Genomic DNA, 12,905 nt, shown 5'->3' with positions numbered 1-12,905 from the left:
TTTTTAATAAACAAAAAAAAAAAGAAAGAAAGCAATCCCAAGCAATCAGAGCGAAATAAGGTAACAACAAAAAAACGTCTCACATGATCGACCACCAGATCCAAGTTTTATGATAAATCTTCGCACATTGACTGTCTCCTGCTTATGTTCTCATGTTACCAGCGACCCATTGGAACGCTAACTGTAAGCGAAACCGTTGACAGCTTATAATACTGAGTGACAGCTTAGGAAGATGGGGCACCATTGGTTGGTTGGAGTTGCACATGCGCTAATTTTACCCATGAAAGACTGAAGATAGAAGCTTCACACCAGGTTTATGGGACTGCACCTTACTTTGCATCTTTATATTTAAAAAAAAATGTAAGTATATAAAATAATGTATATAAAAGGTGTGCTTGCATGAGAGTTAAATCTTTTTTTTTTTTGCTCTTCTGATACACAAACCGTCCTGTTGACTGCGGCAGAGGAGATATAAGCTTGTAATACATTTTATTGAAGTAACAACATGACTAACTGCCCCTCTATGGGACTGAGCCAAGCTACAGATGGCTCAGTGGAGAGTGGCAGCTCCAGCTGCTCTTGTTCATGAAGGCCATCCTCTGGGCATGTCGCTGCCCTCAGGGACGCCTCCTATGGGTTTGAAAAAGTGCAGCTGGAAGGTAGCTTAAGTGTTTTTCCTCCTGCACCATACCCCTGTGCATTTCATATTCACAAACAAATGCATCCGCATGTGTGCAGGCATAATTCACTGCCCAGCTGAGGTGGAGTGCAGTTACAGCTTAGGTCGTTTTAAATCTCAACTCTTTGCTTTCTATTGATGCAAAAACAGTGCCATTTACCTACTGACGAGAACACTACCTCTCAATTTTTATAGGTTTAATTTTATAATCTGAAACTGAAAAAATCTGAAGTGTGACGCAGTACTGAAGGTCTTATCATGCCACAGCATTGATGGAAACTTCATGCATCTGTTTCTATGAGGGCTGAGTCACAGCATAACATCTGCTTTATGTGGCAAAATATTTTCAGACTTGCAACTGCGTTACCACAGCCACCTACTACACCCAGTTAGAGCACAATAAGCACTTTGATCCCAGACAGCCAGGCTGACTGTGCGTCTTCTCTGAGGGCTGATAGAATATCCAACTTTTGAAACCTTTTTTAAAATAACTGAGATCAATTAACACAGACAATCCAGTTCCTTAATCTTTGAAATATTACAGGAGATGCTCTTAAGAGGTGCTATTTGACCTTAAACCCCTTCCCAGTTCACTTTCTGGTCATTTACGAGCCACCACTGGCTGTTAGTGTGGCCTTACCACCTGCTGCCCCCGCCCACCGACAGAGTTGAGTTACAAATAAAGTCTTAATAAATCGACTCGCACCGGAGAGAAAATGGAACCACCAGGCAACTTGCGCCAACCCTGCTTGGCAGTTTGTGCCAGTCACATATTTGGCTTTCATTTTTAGCACAAAATTTTTCCAAATCCCCCCCGGTACCGATTCATCAAAACCTCATACACGGAAACCTTGAGCCCCTGACCAACAATCTCCCTTGTGACGCAGAATGCTCTTAGCTGTAACTGAACTGTCTCAGCTGCGGGGTTGCATATGCCAGCACTATACACAGAGGGACATCCTCACTTAGAGACTGCTGTACTACATCATATGCATAGTATTTATGTCTGAGCCATTCACATGAAATTGTAGTAAGGGCTTAAGAAAACTATTAAAGAAAAAAATTAAATCAAAATTTGCAGAGGAAAAAGCCCAGATGGTGAAGAAAATATATATATATTTTTTTAAATTAGTCAACCTGGAGAGCAGATGATGGAGACATAGAAGATAATGTTCTGGATGTCAGAAGGGTTTTATTACCAGAAACCAAAGGACTAATCTCTTGAAATTAAGGGGAAAAAAAAAAAAAATTATTACCTAAAACCATCAAATTTTCATGGATATAGGCAGCTTTTTCAATATACAATTATTGGTACCTGGCTGAAAACCTAGAGGTGACTCAAGATAGGAAAGATGAGAAAATTATTTTTTTTTTCAAACTAATCTCTTTTTCCAACAGAAATGAGGAAAACTTTAACCTGAACTGTAGAAATCAAGTTCTTCAGTCAACCTTTTTATCCGTTGGATTAAGGCGATACAATTTACATTCATCCCCCTGCCTTTAATCAACCTCTGAAAGCTCTACATGTCAAAATTCCTGGCTTTAGTACATATCTTCCTAATTAAAAAAACAGCATAGGTCCAAAACAGAAAAAAAAAACAATCTCTTGAAGAAACTAAATATCCAATTTCATTAAAATAAATCTAAATCCATTTTAGACAGAGCAGTATGAATGCAAGATCCCCATTTGAATTAAGAGCCGCCTTTATCTTTGATATTCTCATCCATGTTGATGCTCTTGGCTTGTATATTGTAGGATTTCTACAAATGTTTTATGCTCTTATCATTTTAAATGCATATTAATCAGGACACCCCTTCTCTCAGTGACCCTTACTGTGTAAGGTTAAATTAAATGCAGAATTTTAGTATTCAAGAAAGAAAACAAAAAAACAAAACAAAACACTTGCAAAAATCAATCCTTGTGAGAGTAGCTTGAGTTTGGATTATGTATCAGACATGCACCTCTAATGCAAAAGACATCTTTAAAGCACACTGGCTTCATTGTTCTGACACAGGTTTTTCATGTTCTCTTGTTCATGTGAGATCCAGTAGTTTGATTTCCCATGACTTAGTAAAACAAAAGAGAGACACAAACCCCAGTTTATTCAAGTACAATTTGACCGAATTTCACAGATTTACCATCTAAATTCTAAAATTGTCCACTAAATTAGTTATTATTTTAATACTCTCCACTTAAGTTGCATATTTCATACTGTAGCATTTTTTATTATGTGGTTAAACCCAAATTTTATTAATTGTTTAAAGTTATTCATTTCTGTCATAAGAACATAGTAATATGTTAACGTTACAGTATTTCAAAATAGAATATTATAAATATCTGTCCTTCCTCTTAAGCCCTTTTTAACTTGGGGGAAAAAAAAAACCACCAACATCTGCTAACATTGGGCTATTCAACGCTAAAATCTATCATTAGCATTAATTCCTGCGTCAAGTGACTGTGCCGTAGTTATGGGTATTTACTGGGTCCAATCAACCAGGACAGACAGAAATACAACATCTGGATACATGCACTAATTTTCAAATGACTGTGCAATTCTTGAGCCTACAACAGTGTGCACAGCTCAGTTTACTTTTCACAAACACACATTTACTGACTAAGATGTCTCACATGGAGGCTCTGAGACTGATGGCAACGACCTGTGGACAAAACAAGACGACACTGATCAGTTTTACCTGATTGCAAGACAGCTGAGGGCTCACTTTCAATCCCACTGTGTGGGGCTGATATCTGATATCAATAAAACAGTCTATATATCTCAGAAAATTGTGCTTATCAGAAACTGTGGTCTATCACACCCTGCTAAGCCATCCTTTCATGTTGTTGTAGCTGACAGACTTGCTGTCTAGAGGGTAGCGGGTGAAACCCGTTCTGAATACACTGTAGCCTTCAAAGCACTGAGGGTAAACAGGTTATTTCTGGCAATAGAAAAAATAAAATGAAAAATAAATTAATTGGCTTGTTTTAACAGATGTACCCACAATTAACAACTTCTTTAAAGTTGGTACTTTTTGGTGTAAAAATGGCATTAATGACACCACACCACGCACCCCAAAATTCATATGAAGAAGTCCATGTATTTGTTTTTTAAGAGACAACTACAACTGTTCTCCATGACGGAGGAGTGGAAAATTAACTCATTATTCCATCCCTGAAATATTCAGCAATATTTTGGGTCACGCTGACCTCGCCATTTGGATACACTTGTAAATCTGTGCAAATATTTTTATGACTTTTTTTGCTGTCTACGTTTATCTACTAATCACATCAGGCTCTTGCTCATTATCAGAGCTCCTATTAAACCCCCTGAGCCAACAGATCTCCTCTTGGGTTCCCACCTTTCTCATTTATTGCTGACACAGGGTCCGATGGGTAAAGTTGGAATTTAAGGCCCGCAGAAACATCAAGAAGGTGATAATGGTTTTCTGGACAGGGGTCATGGAACCCTCGGGGGACACGGGCAGCTGTCATGCCTACGTGTTCATCTTCTCAGGCTCAGTTTGGTCTGCTGTGCTGACAACAAAGAGGACAAGTGGGGCATCTATCTTATGTTGGACAGGTGTCAGATAACCTGACATTTATGGTTACGGTAAAGGACAGAGCAGGCGTTGGTGGCATAGTGAGCGTCTTTTCACCATATAGCCAAATATGATCATTTATAGAGTGAGAAAGCTTGATATGAAAGGATGCACCAAAATTAACCGAACATTAAACCCCAAAATATTATGCTCGTAAACACTTCTTGTATTTGACAGCGATAGTACTGTTGAATGATTTATAGCTGTTGAAAAACAGCCTCATATTCCATGAACTGATTTCATGTGTGACACATTATAACTTCAGATGGTTGCCAACAGATGATCTGTTTAACCATAAAGAAGTGAAGTAATAAAACTGTATTAGCATATTAACTGGATGTGTTGCACTTAAAACTATGACTAGTCTCAGGTTCTTTCCTTGAGCGTTTCCATAGAATACTATTTAGCACGTTTTACTCCACGTGAGAGTAAAAATTGAATTTTTTATTCCACTCCATTAATGTGAAAGCTGTGGTGACAGCTCATATTGTCGTGATGAGTGTTACAATATAATGCATTGATATATCACACTGTCCATGAGAAACAACAACAGTCATCGACATTCGGTACACCTTAACCAGCTTAACCTTAAGGCAGTTGTGAAGATTTCATTCCAGGTTGCAATGGAAACATTTGTGTGAATGGATGAGTGAGAAATGCATTAGAAATTGCTTTATAAAAAGGTTAAAGGTACTTTGTGTGCCCAAGTCAGACTCTAATGGTGGAGTTGCACCATAAATGGCCCAGATGCAGACATTTTGGAATCGCAAATGTTATTGGCATCCAATTTTTTCTCTTTGTTAGCTTGTAGCTAGCATCAGCTGATAATGAATTTGTTGTTTGCTCTCAGATCTTTACCCATTTACCTGTATTTTTTTTATGTTTTTGATTTGTAGTTTTAATCCACTATTTGAGTCACTCCAACTTATCTAGATGGCTACAAACTCAGTTTCCTGATGTATGTCGAGGTCAGAACTCATTTACTTCTGCTTTACTTTAAACTTTAAATCACTTAAGATCTCTGGTGTCTTTTACCAATACTGAACAGGGACCAGCTTTCAAATTTGTGTTGTAACAATTCTATCTAGCAGAGTTAAAGTTAAAAATTGAGATTTTAGGGAATGGGGGAAATAACTGAATGTAATACAACTATTAAGTAACAATACATTCTTCCATTGTTGGGAAAACTCCCAGGGCAGAATAAATAATTGAGACACATTTTACTTGTACATTATTCTTGAATTTGACTTTCACCACTGTCTAAAGACTCAACAACAAATTCAAGATGCATTTTTGCTTTTGACTACATACCAGAAACACTGGTATTAAAAAAGAAAGTATTATTTTCCTCAAACAATCAAAAAAAAGGTCAAGAATTTGTGTTTTTCTTTTAAAGCTAATCTTTGGATGAGCCTGGCAAAGCAATGAAAATGACCAATGATTGAAAATCCATGCTTTGTGGTAGGAGTAAGAATGTAGAAATTGCCAGGGGTGTAGATTGCAGAAACTCACGATACCACAGTTTTGGAACTAATGCATGATTTGACTCAGACTCATTCGGTTCAGTCATATTGAATCTAGCCTTGTCTTTACACAAGCCGTGACTTTCATAGTATACAGTGGAGAGCATCTGGTAATTTGAATAGTCTGCTGTTGTGAAATACATTTTTCTTTTCAGCTTTAGAACCATTTATTGTTTTTTCTAAATAAGCCCCATAGTGCCTGGAGGATGAAAATCATACTTAATTGGCCTGCGGTAGCATTATTAAGATTATAACATTGCTCAATAAGTAACCACAACCACATGTTTTATATTAAGGTAATGTAATGCAAAAGTACTGACAAAAAATGGCAGGAAAAATAGCAGTTTCGATGAGGAAATATATGAACTTTTAGATTCGTCTCCAATATATTCAACTTTTCAAAGGCTTCAGTAACATATGGCTCATGATCTCTCACAGTCTGTCATCCCAAGGGGATTTTAAGTGCACTTATTAGAACTAGTGTTTAAGCTCTGTGTGTCCAGGCATGTCACAAAGGAGATGGACAGCTCCAACAGGTGGGGTGGATATAAAGTAGGGGCAGTCTGAACTCTTTTATCCAGGCACATACGGAGAAAGTGGTGTCAGAGGGATTGCCCAAAATAGCCCTGCTGGTGTCTGGACAACGATATGATGCAGAGCTGCAGTGAGAGATGGATGGGAAAGACACAGGACACACTGGACATATTGCAAAGCAGGTTCATTCCACGTCTGAGTTTCAGCAAAGATAGAAACAAGGTTGCAAATGGCAAAGGGATAATTGTTAGGAATGTTGCATTCCATTTTTGGTAACGCAATACAATTGAAAATAATAGGTTATCCTGAAAAAGTTTGTGTTTGCTGCTGTGCTAGCGAGTGTTTGTGTGTGATGGTATGGGTGTGTCCTTTCTCCTGACCTGTATGCTGCTTTTCGGTCTCACCCCGCTGTTGTGGAGATGTACAGATACATGCAATATTCATGTCATCACATCAAGGAGCCACATCTACTATTCTCAAGTATTGTGAAGAAAACACAGTATTTCCCTCGAATTTCCACATTGTTCGTGTGTATAACTGCCGGAAAAAAAAAATCCGCACCAAATCATTTGCATATTGTCTTGAACATCTCCGGTGGTCATGTGAAAAAAAAAAAAGCTGAAAATGGCTTCAGTGACAATGTCTGAGTGCGTATGAGCTGGACCAACAACTACTCCCAAGAGTAACTCCACCAGCATGACTACAAGTCTAAAATCATTCCGGAGTTTCTAGTTTTACTACATTTCCTGATACTAAATAATAAAAGCATTTACGTGGTTTTTGTCTAGAAGCAAAAATAGATATGGTAGCATTTGATCCTAAATATCACATGGAATTATATCAACATTTGTAATAAGAACTTTGAAATTTATTATAACAAAAGGCACTTTAACTGGCCTTTGTAATACTGGCAGAGTAAATGTCAAATGATGTACAATGTTAATGCTGAGCTTGAGGTTGTAGTTTCATACAAAGTTTATAAATTCCTAAACAACACTAATACATTTCTGGCAAACACAGGTTAAGGTTTATACAATTCATATCAATTCATGTCAGACGGTTTAGTAACATACCTTTATTGAATGGCTGAATATGTACTGTATTCAAAACAATACTTTAAAATTTCACAATGTGCCAGCTGCTTGGTCTCATTTGCTGCAGCATATAGTTTCTATAGTTGTATAGTTTCGTACAGTTTCTCTGCCAATTTCACCATTGACCCAAAAATGAATAAACAGATAAACAAAATGAAAGCACTTCCTGCATTAACTACCCTGCATCATCACTGCAGAGTGATGGCTCTGTTTTCTTTGAATGCGTTACTGGATGGGGCTTTTTCAATGTGTCAGTTTCGTGGAACCTGCATTTTGAATTAATAAAATGAGCAGGATGTGCACACAACTAACCACTTCGGACAGAATGCATTTCCATTGCAAATAAACACTCCAGTCGATTGTCTCTTTTAGATATGGAAATGCATGTTCGAGAGATCAGTTTCCTTGATATCTGCATTAAAAAACGTAAATAAAAAGCAATAATCAAATAGCTATTGACCAGTTTGGGGAACTGCCAAATTATAACAAGAGGAGCACAGTATACTCAATAGCTCCAACCATAATATTTCTGAAAAGCAGTAGTTGAAAACTAACTCTAAACATATAATGGCACCAAAAACCCTACGACAGACCCAAGTAGCAATTAAAAATGAATGCACCAAAACTGAAAATGATATACAATGACATTTCTCTAGTGACAAATTTTTAGCAAGAGTGATTTTTGGTCTCCAACTTTGATGGTTTTAAAATAACAAAATAAGGAAAAGGGCCAAAGTTCAAGTTCTGCCATCCAGCAGAGTTCATTTGGAAAGTGTCAAAGCAAAGTAAATGCTCCAGTAACTTACAGTTTTGTCTTGTATGCACTGCTCTTTAAGTCTGTCCACAGAGCTGCAATGAATGCTGCCAATTCCTCAATCTAACTCTTGAAGTATGTTGTGGATTTAGGGGTGCTGTCTGTTTTACAAGCCATCCTCTTTTCATATTTTTCTTTTGTTCAGTTACTGTGGTGCGTTGGCATATCAAATTAAATGTTCCTTCTACCACTAAAATGTTTCCCATGTCACTGGTAGCTTAACAGTTGAAAATGTGTTGTGCATAAATCTACCAATTCTTCCACTAAACATTTTTGTTTAGTCAGTCAGTGGAACTCGTTTCCAAAATGTATCGGGCTTCTCAAGTTGTTACCTGCAAAGAAATGTTTTCTCAAGATGACTCTTAGAACAGCGTATCATGTCTTCGTAGACAGTTTTATGACTTCTACAAGCAGCTTTCTCTCCCTCTGACAAGATTCAAACCAGCATCTTTCATTTCTGTCAAACCCCCATTTTTGTTAACTACAACACAAATTGAGAAACTGACAACCAAAGAATTTTTTTACTACTGACTTTAGCCATCTGTCATTAGGTGCGTTTATATGGACACGTTTCGTTTAAAGAGATTACATGTAATCAGTTTATTAGAATTCGACCGAACTGTAAACATGAGCCACAAATAAAGAGATTAAATTTCTTCCGAGTTTACATGTTACAGCAATTTAATCCGATAGGACGATGTTTTAACAAATGTTGCAGTATGTCTGAGCTGTTTCTTTGCTTTGTGTTACATGAAAAAATGAGGTGCTCTGTTTTTTTTTCTTTAAAAAAATAAAATAACATTTAAAATCCCGACTAGAACTCGCACGCAAAGATGTCTATTTGGTCGCGCGAGGCTGTCGGTTTGTTTTTCTAACCGTTTTATACACTGGAGTAGGATACACAAGTTTGGTCGCGTACGTTTTATTACCTGCCCTCGTTTGGGAAGGAAGAAGAATGTGATGCTGATGCTGCCAGCCACGTATGACTCTGCCTGCCTGCCATTAATGTTAATGCCCTGTTTGATTTTAAATTATGTTACACAACGCCTCTTCTTTACAAAACATAATACGCGTTAAAAATTACATCTGCCGAAGAAACGGATAAACTGAGAGGATTGTACACAACTGTTCAGTTGATGAGGATGCTAGCACGTCTGCAGTTGCTTCATCTTCGTAAACCAAGTGGATTAGTTTGACATAATTGTGAGCTTTCCTGTGACCGAGACACCGATTTCAGGTAGGACAGTTGGATTTAATGGGTTTGATTTTATTAATTGTATGGACAACTTAAAACATGTAGCGGGTTGTGGTGACACAGGCCAACTTCCACTCTTGGTCAGACAGGCTGTTATAGCCTACATACTGGTGCTACACACAAAAGATGTTTGGCTACTTACTAGTAACATTTATATCCTCCTCTAATCCGACATCGACACCATGCATGGCTGACGTCCGAAAGGGGTCTGCCTCCCAGTATGTCGTCCATTTCCGTCTGGTACGCGAAATTGGCCGGGCTTGATCCGCTTTTACTATTTTGCCTTTTGGCATTGGAGTAGGCGGCCTTCAGGGCTTTCCATCTTGACTTAATCTGGTCAACGGACCGGTCAAACCCTGCCTCTTTCAAGGCTGTGTGGACATCATTAAAGATTTCCGAGTTCCTCATCTTCCTCCTGTCCAGTTTTGACATTATATTTTGCTCTTGCAACATTTTCAATAAAAACACCGTTTCCTCCCCCAACCAATTTTTGTTCTTCTTCACCATCGCCGTCATTTTAACTTCGATATCTTCCGTTATCTGCCGTTTAACTAGAACTACACAGTCTTTATTAACTTTATCTCGCGCGCCCTTACACTTGCGCAGTAACATGAAACGTGTTCTAAAAATCGGTTTATCCAGGTGCGCCTGTATATATGGGGAGTTTCCTCCTTCAATCGGATTATATGAACGGTCCAAACCACCTATTGTAATCGGTTTAAAAATTTAACCCGTTTATATTTAAAGAGATTATTTGACTGTTTACATGACGCATATTTAATCTCTTTACACGTGTAATCGGTTTAAACGTGCATTTAATCAGATTAAACGTGTCCATATAAACGCACCCATTGTTTCATCCTAACTTTAGGCCTTTTGGGGAACATTCAAGATCTACACAGCTATTCGCAGCAAAAGAACATTTGACATGGGGTGGCTAATTTGTTTTATTTTAGCTTAATTTCCTTCCCCAAAAAGATACATACGTGTGTGTGTGTGTGTGTCTAGTGCTCTTTTGGAAAAAAGAGTTCTAAACAGATGAACATTCCTTCCATGCTGACCAGCAATTTCACAGATAAATTTTATGCACATAAGCTTCATCAAAGCTTTTTTTTTATAGTGTAGCTTTTAAGAATATTAGCACCTTGTAAATGTTGTCTGACCTTTGTTAAAATTGATGGTAATCATTGTGTGATCAAAAGTTCAAATACAGGAAGAGGGGACCTCACTTTCAATCCAGAAATCCTTAACTATGCTGTATTTGCAGACAGCGAGGAGGTTATGGGTGGATAAGTTATTATCCATGGCAAGGCTGAGATATGTAAATAAAAGTGTCATACTTTATATTTGCGATTGGTTTGTGCTCGGTTTGTGCTCCTGGTGGAACTGAAAGGCAACTGCTGTGGCTGACATTTCTGTGATGGTATAATATTAAGATTAATAGTTCACCTGGCAGATTTGTTAACTATTACCTGTAGTGTTCGAGCAGATTGTTGTCCTCCTGAGTGAGTAAGTAAATAAATAAAAACATGACATAGTGGGGCATCTGTTCAAGCAGGTATTACGACTTCTATTGCATTTTTTTTTTTAGCTTGGAACAATAAATTTCGCAGGATTTTACTCTTGGAAACACCTCTTATACCAATCACAAGGAGTCAAAACTCTTGACTTGAGTTGAAGCCTATCCCAGCTGCCATTGAGCGAGAGGCAGGGTACACCCTGGATAGGGCATCAGTCCATCACCGGAGCAAGTCTTTCCATAGATTGCATTTGTATTTATAAAGAAAGTGGGAACATGAAATCCATTCAGGTCTGACTATTTATGAAGTACTGCAGGATCTTCTGTGCCACTTTAGATATTAGACGTCTATGAAACAGATATATTTTTCACATAAGTCATTTGAATATGAAATTGCTGCAAAGTTCGATTCCCGAATGCAGTTTTTCTGTGTGGAGTTTGCATGTTCTTCCCATGTATGCGGGGGTTCTCTCTGAGTACTCCCACTGCCCAAAATGAATGGCTGTGAGTGAGCGTGCACCCAATCAGAATCAGCTTTATTGGCCAGGTTTGACTAAACAAACAAGGAATTTGACTCTGGTACAACTTCACTCGCAAAGTACTCAACAAGTACACTCAACAATAACATAAAAGAATAAAAATTAGAAATGCAGAACAGTAAGAGTGTAAGAATAGTAAGAATGACAGCTGGGATAGGCTTCAACCCCCCCGACAACCCTAAAATGGATTAAGAAATAGAAAATGGATGGAAGTTTACAAAAGCAGTTTTATAGTGGGTTTGAGATTAGAGTTTTGACTTCTTGTGATTGGTATATGAGGTGTTTCCAAGAGTAAACTTTGGGAAAATTTTAGAATTATTGTTCCAAGCTTTTATCCGCTATGATGACACGAATCACTAGAGGCCGACTCAAAGCAGGTTTATTGACAACCCAGTCGATTTCATAGCTTTTTTTGGTAATGCTGTAGCTGCCAAGCCCACAGCAAGTATTTTTCACATTTCACAAGACCCTGAAGTCGGTGGATCTTGCACTATGTTATCTAGTTCAGTAATAACTGTGGCCATCAGTGCCAATTTAGCAATAGGAACAGGAAGCGCATTTCCTGTAGAAATACACAGTAAATTGACACATTAAGGGATACAGTTAATCTTTGTAGTTTGCACTGTTCAGAGCAACCGTACAATACAGAAAACGCATTTCAAAGATTATAATGATCAGCTTGGTGGAAGTTTCGAAAGGTCTTTCAGTTTGAAAGCCTTCCATCCTCTCGTTCTGCTCTTTTATTCCCACCAAAGTTTCTGGAAGGGATTCGGGTGTGAACACGGGACTACTCCATGACGCGGATATTTTTCTCTGATAATCATATCTTGACCACTTGTGCCATATGTTTCTGATCATCGTCTTGTTTGAGGGTCCAGAGCTGCCTTTGGCCAAGTTGCCAAAGACTGCCTGATTTCCTCCAGAATATTAATGTAGAGCATGTTTGTCATAATGCGGTTTATTTTGATAAAAATGTTTTCAATCTGTGGTGCACAAAAACGAGGACAGTATTCCCAGAGAGGACTCTTTTCTTTCACTAAATGAAAGCCCTACTTCTATGTCCAAACAACTGTGATCTCTAACAACTCTTAATATAGTTTCCAGACAGAAAATAAGAATTCAATATAATTCCGTATAATTTTGAGGCCTGGGAATAAATAATATTGGGAGTACTATACACAGGGTGTCAAAAATAATGGGAACAATATAACAATATTGTGTACAACGCAACTACACATCCTTAGTACTAAAACATTTCCAAGCTGTCTGATCTATCAACGTGAATAGATCCTAAAGTTTTCTGAAGCTTTTTAGAAGGTGGATCAGGTCCAAATATAAACAGTGATTATGG

Source organism: Odontesthes bonariensis, chromosome 5, assembly GCF_027942865.1.
Source record: "Odontesthes bonariensis isolate fOdoBon6 chromosome 5, fOdoBon6.hap1, whole genome shotgun sequence".
NCBI classification, from domain to species: domain Eukaryota; kingdom Metazoa; phylum Chordata; class Actinopteri; order Atheriniformes; family Atherinopsidae; genus Odontesthes; species Odontesthes bonariensis.
Note: the sequence above shows the minus strand (reverse complement) of the source record.